The sequence below is a fragment of the Antechinus flavipes genome, chromosome 6 (assembly GCF_016432865.1).
Source record: "Antechinus flavipes isolate AdamAnt ecotype Samford, QLD, Australia chromosome 6, AdamAnt_v2, whole genome shotgun sequence".
In the NCBI taxonomy this organism is placed as follows: domain Eukaryota; kingdom Metazoa; phylum Chordata; class Mammalia; order Dasyuromorphia; family Dasyuridae; genus Antechinus; species Antechinus flavipes.
The window spans coordinates 203,530,335-203,543,046 of record NC_067403.1 but is presented as its reverse complement, the minus strand read 5'-3'; the positions used below and the strand labels follow the sequence as shown (position 1 = coordinate 203,543,046).

At 38.4% G+C, this 12,712-nt stretch overlaps 1 non-coding gene across 1 annotated transcript; it reads right to left on the bottom strand.

Moving 5' to 3' along the window:
• Positions 1 to 12,244: 12,244 nt before the first annotated feature.
• Positions 12,245 to 12,318, bottom strand: TRNAT-CGU (transfer RNA threonine (anticodon CGU)). The gene has a single exon. It is a non-coding gene; the product is annotated as a tRNA-Thr (tRNA).
• Between the last annotated feature and the right edge of the window lie 394 nt (positions 12,319 to 12,712).

The window sequence follows — 12,712 nt, the reverse complement described above, 5'->3', positions numbered from 1 at the left end:
TCACAACTCCACCAACAATGCATTAGTGTCCCAGTTTTCCCGCATCTCCTCCAACATTCATCATTATTTTTTCCTGTCATCTTAGCCAATCTGACAGGTGTGTAGTGGTATCTCAGAGTTGTCTTAATTTGCATTTCTCTGATCAATAATGATTTGGAACACTCTCATATGAGTGGTAATAGTTTCAATTTCATCCTCTGAAAATTGTCGAACAGACAATTCTCAAACGAATAAATTAAAACTATTTATAGCCATATGAAAACATGCTCCAAATCATTATTAATCAGAGAAATGCAAATTAAGACAACTCTGAGATACCACTACACACCTGTCAGATTGGCTAGAATGACAGGGAAAGATAATGCAGAATGTTGGAGGGGATGTGGGAAAACAGGGACACTGATACATTGTTGGTGCAATTGTGAACACATCCAGCTATTCTGGAGAGTAATTTGGAACTATGCTCAAAAAGTTATCAAACTGTGCATACCCTTTGATCCAGCAGTGTTTCTACTGGGCTTATACCCCAAAGAGATACTAAAGAAGGGAAAGGGACCTGTATGTGCCAAAAATGTTTGTGGCAGCCCTGTTTGTAGTGGCTAGAGCTGAAAAATGAATGGATGCCCATCAATTGGAGAATGGCTGGGTAAATTGTGGTATATGAACGTTATGAAATATTATTGTTCTGTAAGAAATGACCAGCAGGATGAATACAGAGAGGACTGAACTGATTCTGAGTGAAATGAGCAGAACCAGGAGATCATTATATACCTCAACAACAATACTGTATATTCTGATGGAAGTGGATTTCTTCGACAAAGAGAAGATCTAACTCAGTTTCAATTGATCAAGGATGGACAGAAGCAGCTACACCCAAAGAAAGAACACTGGGAAATGAATGTAAACTGCTTGCATTCTTGTTTTTCTATCTGGGTTATTTCTACCTTCTGAATCCAATTCTCCCTGTGCAACAAGAGAACTGTTCGGTTCTGCACACATATATTGTATCTAGGATATACTGTAACCTATTTAACATGTATAAGACTGCTTGCCATCTGGGGGAGGGGGTGGAGGGAGGGAGGGGAAAAATCGGAACAGAAGCGAGTGCAAGGGATAATGTTGTAAAATTAATCCCGGCATGGATTCTGTCAATAAAAAAGTTATTTTAAAAAAAAAAAAAAGAAAGAAAAGAAACAAGTCAATATGTTTATATAAATTAAAAAAAAAAAAAGAAAGAAAAAGATGCATGACCATCATGCCTCTTGTCCAGCAGCTCAGAAGTCAAGGTCTGGGCATCTTAACATATATAAAAGAACAAAAGCAGATTCATTCTCCAAAGAACTCAATGACAATTTGCCATAGGCAGGAAGAGGAAAAGGGAAAGAAAAAGAGAGAAACTGATCCTGAGAAGACTCAACTAAATAAACCTTGGAGCCCAGGAAGAGGAAAGAGATTCATCTGATTCTATGAGCTGTTGAATACAGATTCCTATTGGAGCAGTGTTGGAGAGGTTTCGGATATAGTTACTGATCTCATTGAGCTTTTTTATCTGGCTGTCTCTGAGACTGTTTCTTGGGCAGATAATTTACCCCAAAAAAATCAATCTCACAAAATTTCCCTTTCCTTCCTTCATCCTCAACTTCTCAAAGTGCCAAAGGTTTGATTCACCTTAGAGGTTGATAAGGGATCCTGGAGTTACTGGAGTAGGTCCATGGGGTCACTGAAACAGTTAATTTGAACTCTGGGAATTATTACTAGAATTATTACTGCTTTCCTTAAGATTCAGATACTAAAGTCAGCGCAGTTGTTGTGTGGGGAGGAAGGGACATGGAGAGGACAGAGTCAGTTTAAAGTGATGTGCAGAAAGATAGTAGAGTCTTAAGAAAGCAGGAAATCAGAGAAAGGGAAGTAGGTAGGCCAGCCTTAATGTTATAGCCACCTCCGAAAGAGACCCAAAGATGTGACTGAAGTTTGGAGGAAAAATGGCTGGAAATAGCTCCCTTTCCAATATTTAGTTAGTTGCTTGGAGATTAGGGCAATAGGAACTTTGAGTCCCTATTCTACTTGCTCAATTCCTCCATTGTCTTCAGAGTAGTTTCCTAATCTGTCTTCTCCACTTCTCTGATTTAGGTGATGGCTCAACACTAATCTTTTTCTCTCGAAATTTCTGCTCTTCCCTCAGGAAGGCTTACCTTTTATGAAATACAAACTCCCTTCCTTTCTCCTCTCCTCCACCTGCAAGTGTAGGAGAAATTGGGATGATCTTTTTAGAGGGGGGATTAGCTCAGATGTAGAACGTTTGCTTAGCAGGTAAGAGGGAGTAGGGTCAATGCTCACATTCGCCAGATTTGATTTCTTTCACATTTAGCAGTGAAAATGTGCTCTCACAGGGAAGAGACTTTCTAATCTCCAGACATCTTCCCCTTCATTCTTACAATAGCAATGTCAATCAGGACTTTATAGAACACCTGATTTCTTTTCTCTAAGAAGCAGGGCAGTAATTCACCATCATCTTGTGGGAACTTTTTGCTGAGAACTGCAAAGATGAGCAAACTTGAGAGTTTTTTCCACTCACTTTTCACTTTTCACTCATGTCCATAGATTGTTTGGGCCAGTACTAGAATGAACCTTTCATAAATTCACTGGTTTGTTTCTAGTTTGAGATTGCTGCTGGGATTCAATTGTTTGTCCCAAATCCTCTTTCTTTCGCATAGCACTATTGTGTCTTCCTTCTTGTGATAGTTTCTTTTTAGGGTAGTGTTTCTACAATAACCAAAACTTTAAGTCCAAGAAGGAGGGATTAGGACTTCCTTATATCATTTTGTGAAACATTGAAATCCTTCCCACCCAAATGGTGACTCTTAGTTCTCTTTCTCTATTCTGTTTCTCTTGTGGGCCAAGGACAAAAAGAAAGGGCCTGAAAAAGAAATGGGGAAATAATGGGAGGACAAGACTCAAAGATTAGGTCTAATAGCAATTGTTCCTTGCCAGGTTCTTAGTTTTGTTTCTTGCCTCAGAAAGATTTGCCACTTGCACAAAACTACTTCTCTCCCCATCTGGGAGAAGGCGAACTTGTTGGGGGGCTATGTGAGATGGGGCATTACCTCAAGTGGTAGGGCATGTGAGTAGTGGGATTGATGCCTGCATCCTCCAATATTGATTAAGCAAAAAGCAGTGTAATTCGTTTCTACACAAAACAGTGTAAGCAATTCATTTTTACATAAAGTAGTGTGATTCATTTTTTTTTTAAATAACTTTTTATTGATAGAACCCATGCCAGGGTAATTTTTTACAGCATTATCCCTTGCATTCACTTCTGTTCCGATTTTTCCCTTCCCTCCCTCCATCCCCTCCCCCAGATGGCAAGCAGTCCTTTACATGTTGAATAGGTTACAGTATATCCTGGATACAATATATGTGTGCACAATCGAACAGTTTTCTTGTTGCACAGAGAGAATTGAATTCAGAAGGTATAAATAACCCGGGAAGAAAAACAAAAATGCAAGCAGTTTATATTCATTTCTAGTGTTCTTTCTTTGGGTGTAGCTGCTTCTGTCCATCTTTGATCAATTAAAGCTCTCTTTATCAAAGAGATCCACTTCCATCAGAATATATCCTCAAACAGTATCATTGTTGAGGTATATAATGATCTCCTGGTTCTGCTCATTTCACTCAGCATCAGTTCATGTAAGTCTCGCCAGTCCTCTCTGTATTCATCCTGCTGGTCATTCCTTACAGAACAATAATATTCCATAACGTTCATATACCACAATTTACCCAACCATTCTCCAATTGATGGGCATCCATTCATTTTCCAGCTTCTAGCCACTACAAACAGGGCTGCCACAAACATTTTGGCACATACAGGTCCCTTTCCCTTCTTTAATATCTCTTTGGGGTATAAGCCCAGTAGAGCTTGATCCGGCAGTGGATTAAAGGGTATGCACAGTTTGATAACTTTTTGAGCGTAGTTCCAAACTGCTCTCCAGAATGGCTGGATGTGTTCACAATTCCACCAACAATGTATCAGTGTCCCTGTTTTCCCACATCCCCTCCAACATTCCACGTTATCTTTCCCTGTCATTCTAGCCAATCTGACAGGTGTGTCGTGGTATCTCAGAGTTGTCTTAATTTGCATTTCTCTGATTAATAATGATTTGGAGCATATTTTCATATGTCTATAAATAGTTTCAATTTCTTCATCTGAGAATTGTCTGTTCATAGTGTGACTCATTTTTATACAAAGCAGTGTGAGTAATTCATTCTCTGAATTGAGAGCTAAGTGGAATATAATCATATTTCACATTACGCTGCTGAGATACACAGTAGTGTAATGCCGAAGAAACTGAGCAAGATAGAGATTAGAGGCCAATTCAATAGTTTATTCAATGAAGAGAAATACTGGGATCAATGGATCCATGTTTGGTCCCAGGGCTGGGCGAGACTATCATCTCAAAGAGTCCAGCCCCGAGTATTGGGACAGCAAGCTTTTTTATAAAATAACAGGAACAGTGACATAATGGGGGAGATATCTAGGTGGGGGTAATCTAATGGGGGGAGGCCCTTAGGATGACACAATGGAGGGAGGTTACTGATATTCTAATGACATCTAAAATGGATAAACCTTTATCCTGTCAAACCTTAAGTAGAAATGTCTATAACCTAAAGATATAAAACCTTTATCTCATCAACCATTTAAGAGAGAATGATTATAGCTTGGGGTTTTGGGGCAGAGCAACTGAGGTAGACCTTTATCTCATCAAACATTAAGAGGGAAAGGTTATAACCTGAGGTAGAGTAAGTAAATAGGAAAATTGGAGAAACTGGGTCACGACATTAAAAGGGAACTTTGGCACAACATTTAGACTGACCACTTTTCCCTTTATTGGTGGACCACATCTTCACCACCTCATGGAAACTGTTAGCATCCCATGGGAAGTGTTCATGATGAAAACTGCATAAGACAATAAGAGAAAATGTTAAGTCCTACCCATGATGACTGAAATAGATCAGTTGAGCCATTACTAGAGTGAACTTTTTATAATTCACTGGTGGGTTTCCACATCTTTGCTGCTGACATTTGATTATAGGGTTTTTGTTTTTGTTTTTTGTTCTTTTTTGCTTTTTCAGCAGCATTGTTGTATCTTCCTTCCTGTGATAGTTTCTTTTTCGAGGGATGGGGGTGTTTTTATGGTTCTACTCACTTCATCTTGCATCAGTCTGTGTGGGACGTAAAAGACCCTTACCCAAAATGACTACTCAGAGATCACTCAAAGTAGAAAGCAGAAAATTGTTTATTAGAGAATCTCATGAGAAGCAGGTAGTTCAGCCATGAGCAATAAAGGAAAGTGAAAGTACTCACAGCAGGAGAGCCAAAGAATCAGTGAATACACACAACTTTTATAGATTTTGAGATTACATCACAAGTTAGAGAGCATTGAGAGGCATGGGGCCCTCTAATTGGTTGTTGCTACCTAGAAGGATTGGAATGGAAGGTTTCAATTTCCCCCAAATAACCTGATTTCTAGGAAATGGAAATTTAGGCTTTCAGGCTTTAGATAATCAAGTTAACCGTGGTCAAGCTGATGTAGGAAAGATTCCTATCTTTAATTAATTCCCTCCCCTCCCCCCCCCCCCCCCCCACTAGTTAATGTAATTATCCTTTAACTCACAAATCCTGGTCCCTTTGTATTCCAATAGAAGATTGGGACCTGTCCCAGCCCCATCCCGATCTGAGCCAACTTTGGGGCTATACCCAAAAAGCCCCTCTAGCTAAATCTCCTATTATAAAAGGGCCACGCTGGGAACCTCCTTTTTGCAGAGGTCCCAAACATGCTAGCCATGTGAGGACCTTCTGTTCACTGGACGCTCTGTCCAGTGCCCTCCTTATCTCTACCTTCACCTATCTCCTTACTTCCAAACCCAGTAATAAACTTCTTTTATCAATCTAGCTCTGGGGCCAATAAAGGCCTTTAATGGGGACTCGCGCTACTAGACTTCTTTTACCCTTGTATCCTTGCGCTGAATCCAAGGGGGTTGCAGGGGGGACTCTCTTTGACTCCCTGTACCCCAAACCTGCCACTAGACCTCAATTAAACCCTAATCTCATTTAGGTACCCCAAATTCAGATCTCAACAAAGCTAATAGACTAAATATTGATAAATGTTACTGACCACTATTAAGTAAATATGTCTGCATATATTATGCTTATGCAAGACACAGGGAAATAAACAAGAAGGGGTTCATATAATATTCATCTTTAAGTTCTTCATCTTTCCATCTCACACAAGTTTATGTAAATCTTTCCAGGTTTTTCTGAAATCATTTTGCTTTTCATTTATTATCATACAATAATATTCCAGTACAATTATATACCATAGCTTGCGCAGTCATTTCCCGTTGATGGGCAGTCCCTTGATTTCCAACTCTTAGTCATTACAGAAAGAGCTGCTATAAATACCAAAAATCCTTCTGATATGTGTATTTTTCCTAGTGTCTCCTTGATTTTCTCTGCTTTCTGTTGTTGGTTTTATTTTGCATCCCTATTATGTCCCATTCATATTCCTCTAGTTTCATGTTTTTTTCTTAAGCCCATTGAAATAGCTCAGTCTTACCATTTAAAGGTCTGGAAATACTTATCAAAACCATCATCATTTAGCTTGAGAACTATGATGTCCATTTCTTGGACATTAGGCAGACTTAATATTCATACGATGAAGAAGTCTAAACCACTACACAAAATAGTTTTTGGATGTGAACATCAATTTTTCCTTCTCTCAAAGATTAGGTCTGAGGGTAGGATGCAGCTTCAGAACAGATGGAATGGTTTATGGGAATTTCAAAAATCAAGCAGGCCTTTGGGCCTTGAACTTTTATTTCAAAATAAGCTCCAGCATTTGAGCCAAATACAGCTTTCTTTAGAAGAAAACACACATTAGTCACACATTCTGGCCACAGATATTTCCTTTCCTTTATCAAGGTGTGATCTCCAAATTGAAGATCAAAGGTAAATGTCTAAGAATTTCAGGATATCAGAAGGCTAAAGCTAGACTATTCACTTAGAAACATTGAAGACTTCAGGAAAATGGAAGCAGGAGATTCCATAATGCTCTGGATAATTTACTTGGCAGTAAATTATTATGATCTTAGACACAAACATAGCCTTTCTCCCACCCACCTTATTTTTATTATCAACCCAGTTTTCATTTATTATTCTCTTGAATGACATTGTCAACCCAAGCCTGGTGAATCCCACTGACTGAAATTACCAAGTTTCCTTCCCGTTACCTGTTACCTTGAATTCAGTTCTCAGAGAGCATCGTTAGACCTTTAAATACTTATTGTCTGCCTGCTTCTGGACCACTGAATTCCATTGCCAGGGACTGTCTAGGGCATTTCTCCCCCCTAATTATCTTGGGAGATTGGAAGCATTTCCTCAATTTTGAGAAATCTGAGATGTTAGAGTGAAGCAATGTTGAATTTTATTTTATTTTGAGAGGGTGAAATTGTGTGGGAGGAAACTCTTTCACCATCAGAAGAAATCTCTTGTGAACAATAATGTCATTCACTGGTGGTCAGAATTCCCTGCTTTCTTCCATTTCAGAGTTCAATTCTTGATGACAGAGTCACGTCACTGTCCATCTCTACTCTTGTGATTATTATTATTATTTTTAAAGAAATTTAATATTAAGGAATCACTACTGGACTCAGGGGTCCGGGACACTATATCCTTCTCTACTAAAGACTCCTTCTGTCCTATATCCAGACAATGGTCCATGTTGTTTCAGCCTGGTATAGTTGTGATTTCACCTAAACTTCATAAAGAAAAATTAAAATACCCTGAACATGTTTTCTTTTATCTTACCAACAGGCTGGCTGACTCTTTTGCTTTCTTAGTCATGTCTTTTAAAGGTGGGTGTTTTTATGTTCTCCATAGTCAGTATCTGGAGATTTCACAATCTCATAGTTGCAACTTTTATCATGAGGACTTCCAAATCTCTGACTGGGGTCCTGACAGCTATCAGAATTAATATTCCTAAAGCAGTGTGACTAGGACAATTTCCTTCTCAAGAAGGTTCAATAGCTTCCTGCTGTCTTTCTGATAACATCTAATTTCTGTTTAACATTTAAAGCTTTTATACATTTGGCTCTTACTTATCTCTCTTGTTTATTGCAAATTACTTCCCCTACCAGCATGGTAGATCCCATCTGAAATGGCTGACTTAATGTTCCCCATCTGCTCCATCTCATTTCCTGCCTATAGCTGGATTGCTCTGTCTCCTCACCTCTGACACTTGGAATTCCTAAATCCCTTCAAAGAATAGCTCAAATGCTTCCTCCTGAGAACACTCTTCCCTCATATGTTTAGTACTTCTTTTCTCCTGCTATGTTACTTGGTATTTATTTTGTTTATAGTGCTAAAGTCTATCTACAAGAAATATTTTCCAGTCTTCCTTAATTTTAGTATCTTTTCTTTGAAGTTACTCCCTAATTATCTTCTTTGTACATGGCTATTGGATGTCCTTTCCCTTCATTGGACAGTAAACTCCTTGAGGGCAGGGGTACTGTTTTTTTTTCTTATTTGTATTCCTAGGATTTAGTACAGTGCCTGACAGAGTGTAGGTGCTTAATAAATGTGCATTGATTGACTGGGAGTCAGTCAAAAAACATATATTAAATGCCCTCAAGGAGTTTGTGGTCTAATAGGGAAAGACAATCCACAAAAGAAAACCAAAGGTGGGGTGGTGAGGAAGGTGGAAACTAGTGCAGAAGCATGATATAATCTAGAAGCTATTTCATGCAGTTGGTGAGAAATAAAAACTTTTTGAACTCTTCTTAACTAGAGGATTTGAGAGATATTATTTGCCAGTCCTAATGAAGAAGGGTGAACATTAAAATTGATTAAATATCACAGGATAATGAGTTTAGTAGTGAAGAGATTTCCTGGAAGCATAACAATGAGTCCAAATCTAAGGAGTGCAGCTGGTGGAAATGGTGGAAACTCCCTGAAGCCCCTACAGTGGATAGTTTTCTAGCAGAAAATTCAGAAAGAATTGGTCCTGATTTTGACAAATTTTAAATGACTCTAATTGACTTCTTATAGCTTCTTGTACATTGCCCTAGGCAGCACTCAAAGGGAATACATTCTAGAACATGTGTCCCTATTTTAAGAGGAACTTCTTTGGTTCTTTCTTTCTTTTTTTAAATTTATATTTAAATTTATTTTTTAACACACATTGCTCTATGAGTCATATTGGAAGAGATAAATCAGAGCAAAAGGGAAAAACCATGGGAGAGAAAACAAAAACAAAAAAAAAAAAGAAGTGCACATAGCATGTGTTGATTTATATTCAGTCTCCTTAGTTCTTTTTCTGGATTCAGATGGCATTTTCTGTCCAAAGTCTATTGGGATTGCTTTGGATCACTGAACCACTGAGAAAAACCAAGTCTTTCGTAGTTGATCATGGCACATTTCTCTGTTATTGTGTACAATGTATTAATGGTTCTGCTTGTTTCACTCAGCATCAGTTCATGTAAATCTTTCCAGGCCTTTCTATAATCAGCTTGTTCATCATTTTTTATAGAACAATAATATTCCATTCCCTTTATATGCCACAACTTGTTCAGCCATTCCCCAACTGATGGGTATCTACTCATTTTCCAATTCTTTGTTACCACAAAAAAAGCTGCTACAAACATTTATGATTTATGATTTCCTTGGGATACAGACCCAGTACCGGCACTACTATGCTAAAGGAGATGCCTTTTATAGCCTTTTGGGCATAATTCCAGATTGCTCTCCAGAATGGTTGGATTATTTCACAACTTGATTATTTCTTACATAAGCGTTTAGAGATATTTTTTAGGAATGTGTGTGTGTGTGTGTGTGTGTGTGTGTGTATGTGTTTCTTTTTCCATATTGAATATAATTTATCTAGGGAATTATTTACTTTTTTTCCTTTTGTAATTTAACTGTCCTGATGTAGTTCAAAGCTTCTCTCTATAGGAGACATTAATTCCTGATAGGAAGTGAAGCTAGAGATTGGGACCAGAGGCAAAAAACTACTGGGTTAGAACTAGATCTATTTGTCCCTTTAAATATTTTCATTAAGGAGAAAATAACCATAAAATTCAAATTAAATGTCTCATCAATATTCATTAAAAGGAAAATGAAGGGACTAAGCTATACATCCAAGCTTGACTCCCTTTCCATCCAGTACCAGTTCACAATATTGACACTGAAAATATTTAGTAAATATCAAAAAGCCTATTTATGTAAATTGATAGCAAAACAGAAATCAGAGAAAGTATACATGTGAGAATACAATCCAGATAATACAGATTGAAAGAGCTTTCCCATTAGGATTGAGATGTCTCTGCTCAAGCAAGAGAATCCCGGATCTTACCCAAGAGGAAAATTCTCCAAAGTCTCGTGTGGCAAGCTTAGGATAGGGACACAACAGACTTCCAACTTCTCTAATATCAACTTCTTCCCTGAAACTTTCTTTCTTTTCAGCAATCTGAAAAGAGATTGACATCTTGCATCTTCTCTTTTTAAGCTGGATGTCAGAAGAGCTTTGCATCTCCCTCTCTTGTGCAGGATTGAGGCATTAAGTCATTCATCTCCACCAATGAGGAGAGAACCTCACATTTGCCCTTGGCACCATGATTATCCTTTGTATCACTTGCTCCAACTGTGGTTTGTGGCACACTGTAAATAGGTTCTTAATATATGCTTGTTGAATAAAATTCAATTTATTCTATTTTTGAATGCTAGACCCATATCGCCAATGGTCTATATGACATAATCATTTAGATAACCTTCCATTTCAAACCAAACTTCCCCAAATCATTGCAATTATTTACCTCTCTACTCATACTTAATTTTTTTTTTATTTCACCATTTTTCTCCATAGCACCATCATTCACCATCTCTCATTTCACTACTAGAAATAATATATAAAAGGAAGAGAGTATGGTTAGAGAAGAAAATTTAATCAAAGACCCACTGTTGAGAGAACACCCACATTAAAAAATAGAGAAGGATAATGTCTCAGAGGCAGAAAAAAGAAGGAATGGTCAACAGTGATGGGATCAAAGGGGAATGAGATCTGAAATTTCGAATTCTGGAGACCTGGGAGACCTATGACTAGTATTGGAGTTGTGGCTGACTTTTGATTCTTCTCTTTTCTCATCTCTCATTTCTAAATCCCAGGATCTATTAATTTAATTTCTCTCATTGTTCTGGAATCCATCCTTTCCTCAACAGTTCACAACAATTACTTTAGTCAGAGCTTTAATTTCTATCCCTTTAGTCATTCTAGGAGCCTTTCATCAGGCCTTTCTTCTTGCTTTCCCCTGGTACTCAATCTGTTCTTCCAGTTGCTATTAGAATAAGCTTTCTTTTCCCTCCTACTGTTAATATTTTATTTTAACATTCTTTTTCAAATTTTGAGTTCCAAATTCTCTCCCTCCTTCTTCCTGTCCCCATCCAGAAGGCAAGCAATTTGACACATGTGTACTGGTGCAAACATTTCCATTTAAATCATGCTGTGAAAGAAAACACAGACAAAAAAACAAAACAAAACAACCCAAGAAGAATAAAGTAATGAAAAAGTATCTTTGATCTGTACTAAGGATGCACCAGGTCTTTTGCTGGAGATGAACAGCACTTATCCTCATAAGTCCTTCAGAGTTGTCTTGGATCATTGTATCGCTGAGACTAACAGCTAAATTATTTATAGTGGATCACCATACAATATTGCTGTTACTGTAAACAATGATCTCCTGGTTCTGCTCATGTCACTTTGCATCAGTTCATGTATGTCTTTCCAGTTTTTTGGGGGAGCATCCTGCTCATCATTTCTCATAGCACAAGAGTGTTCTATCATAACCATAAGTGATTATGATATTGGTGAGGATTAGAGAAGAATGAGATCTGAAATTATGAACTCTGGAGACCCAGGAGTCTCCCAGACTTGGTCTGCCACAGAATAACCTTTCCTACCTATGGATATAGCTTTATTTTGCCTTTTCTCCAAAACTTTCTACAGCTTCCCACTAACTTTTACATTCAATCCTTCAGTAGCCTGAAATCAACTTAACTTTCTTGAATCATTTATTTTATTCCTTTTTTTTTTTTTTTTTTTTTTTAACACATTTTATATTCCAGTCAAGCTCTCTGTATCTGTATATCTCTGTGTCAGGTGCAAGCTTTGGGGGGGGGGAAAAAAAAAAACATCCAAGGCCCCGCTGGGATTCGAACCCAGGATCTCCTGTTTACGAGACAGGCGCTTTTACCAACTAAGCCACGGAGCCACATAACAGCATCCTTTTGGATCTGTAAAAGAGAGGAAATGTGGATGAAAGCAGCCTTTCGATTTGCGTCCAATTTAGAGAAGCCAGCGTGGATCCTTTCCCATCTTTTTCCTCCCGCATCATTCCGACTCCCTTTCTCCACTCCCTCCCGCCCTAAGTTGGAGGCTTGTCTGAAAACAATCTCACCCAGAAGGAAGTAAACCATCGCTTGCGGATTCCATGTTTCCCTTCGCCCTCTCCGTGAATAAACACAGTCTCGAGATTGGAAGGGATGTCAGAGGCAGCAGAGACTGGCTCTTACCCAGCTCCCCTGGCAAGGGCGAGCGCAGCTTCAGCTTGCACAGAGTTATTACACGCTGAGGTCTGCAGCCCTGTTCTGCACTCAGAGAGACCG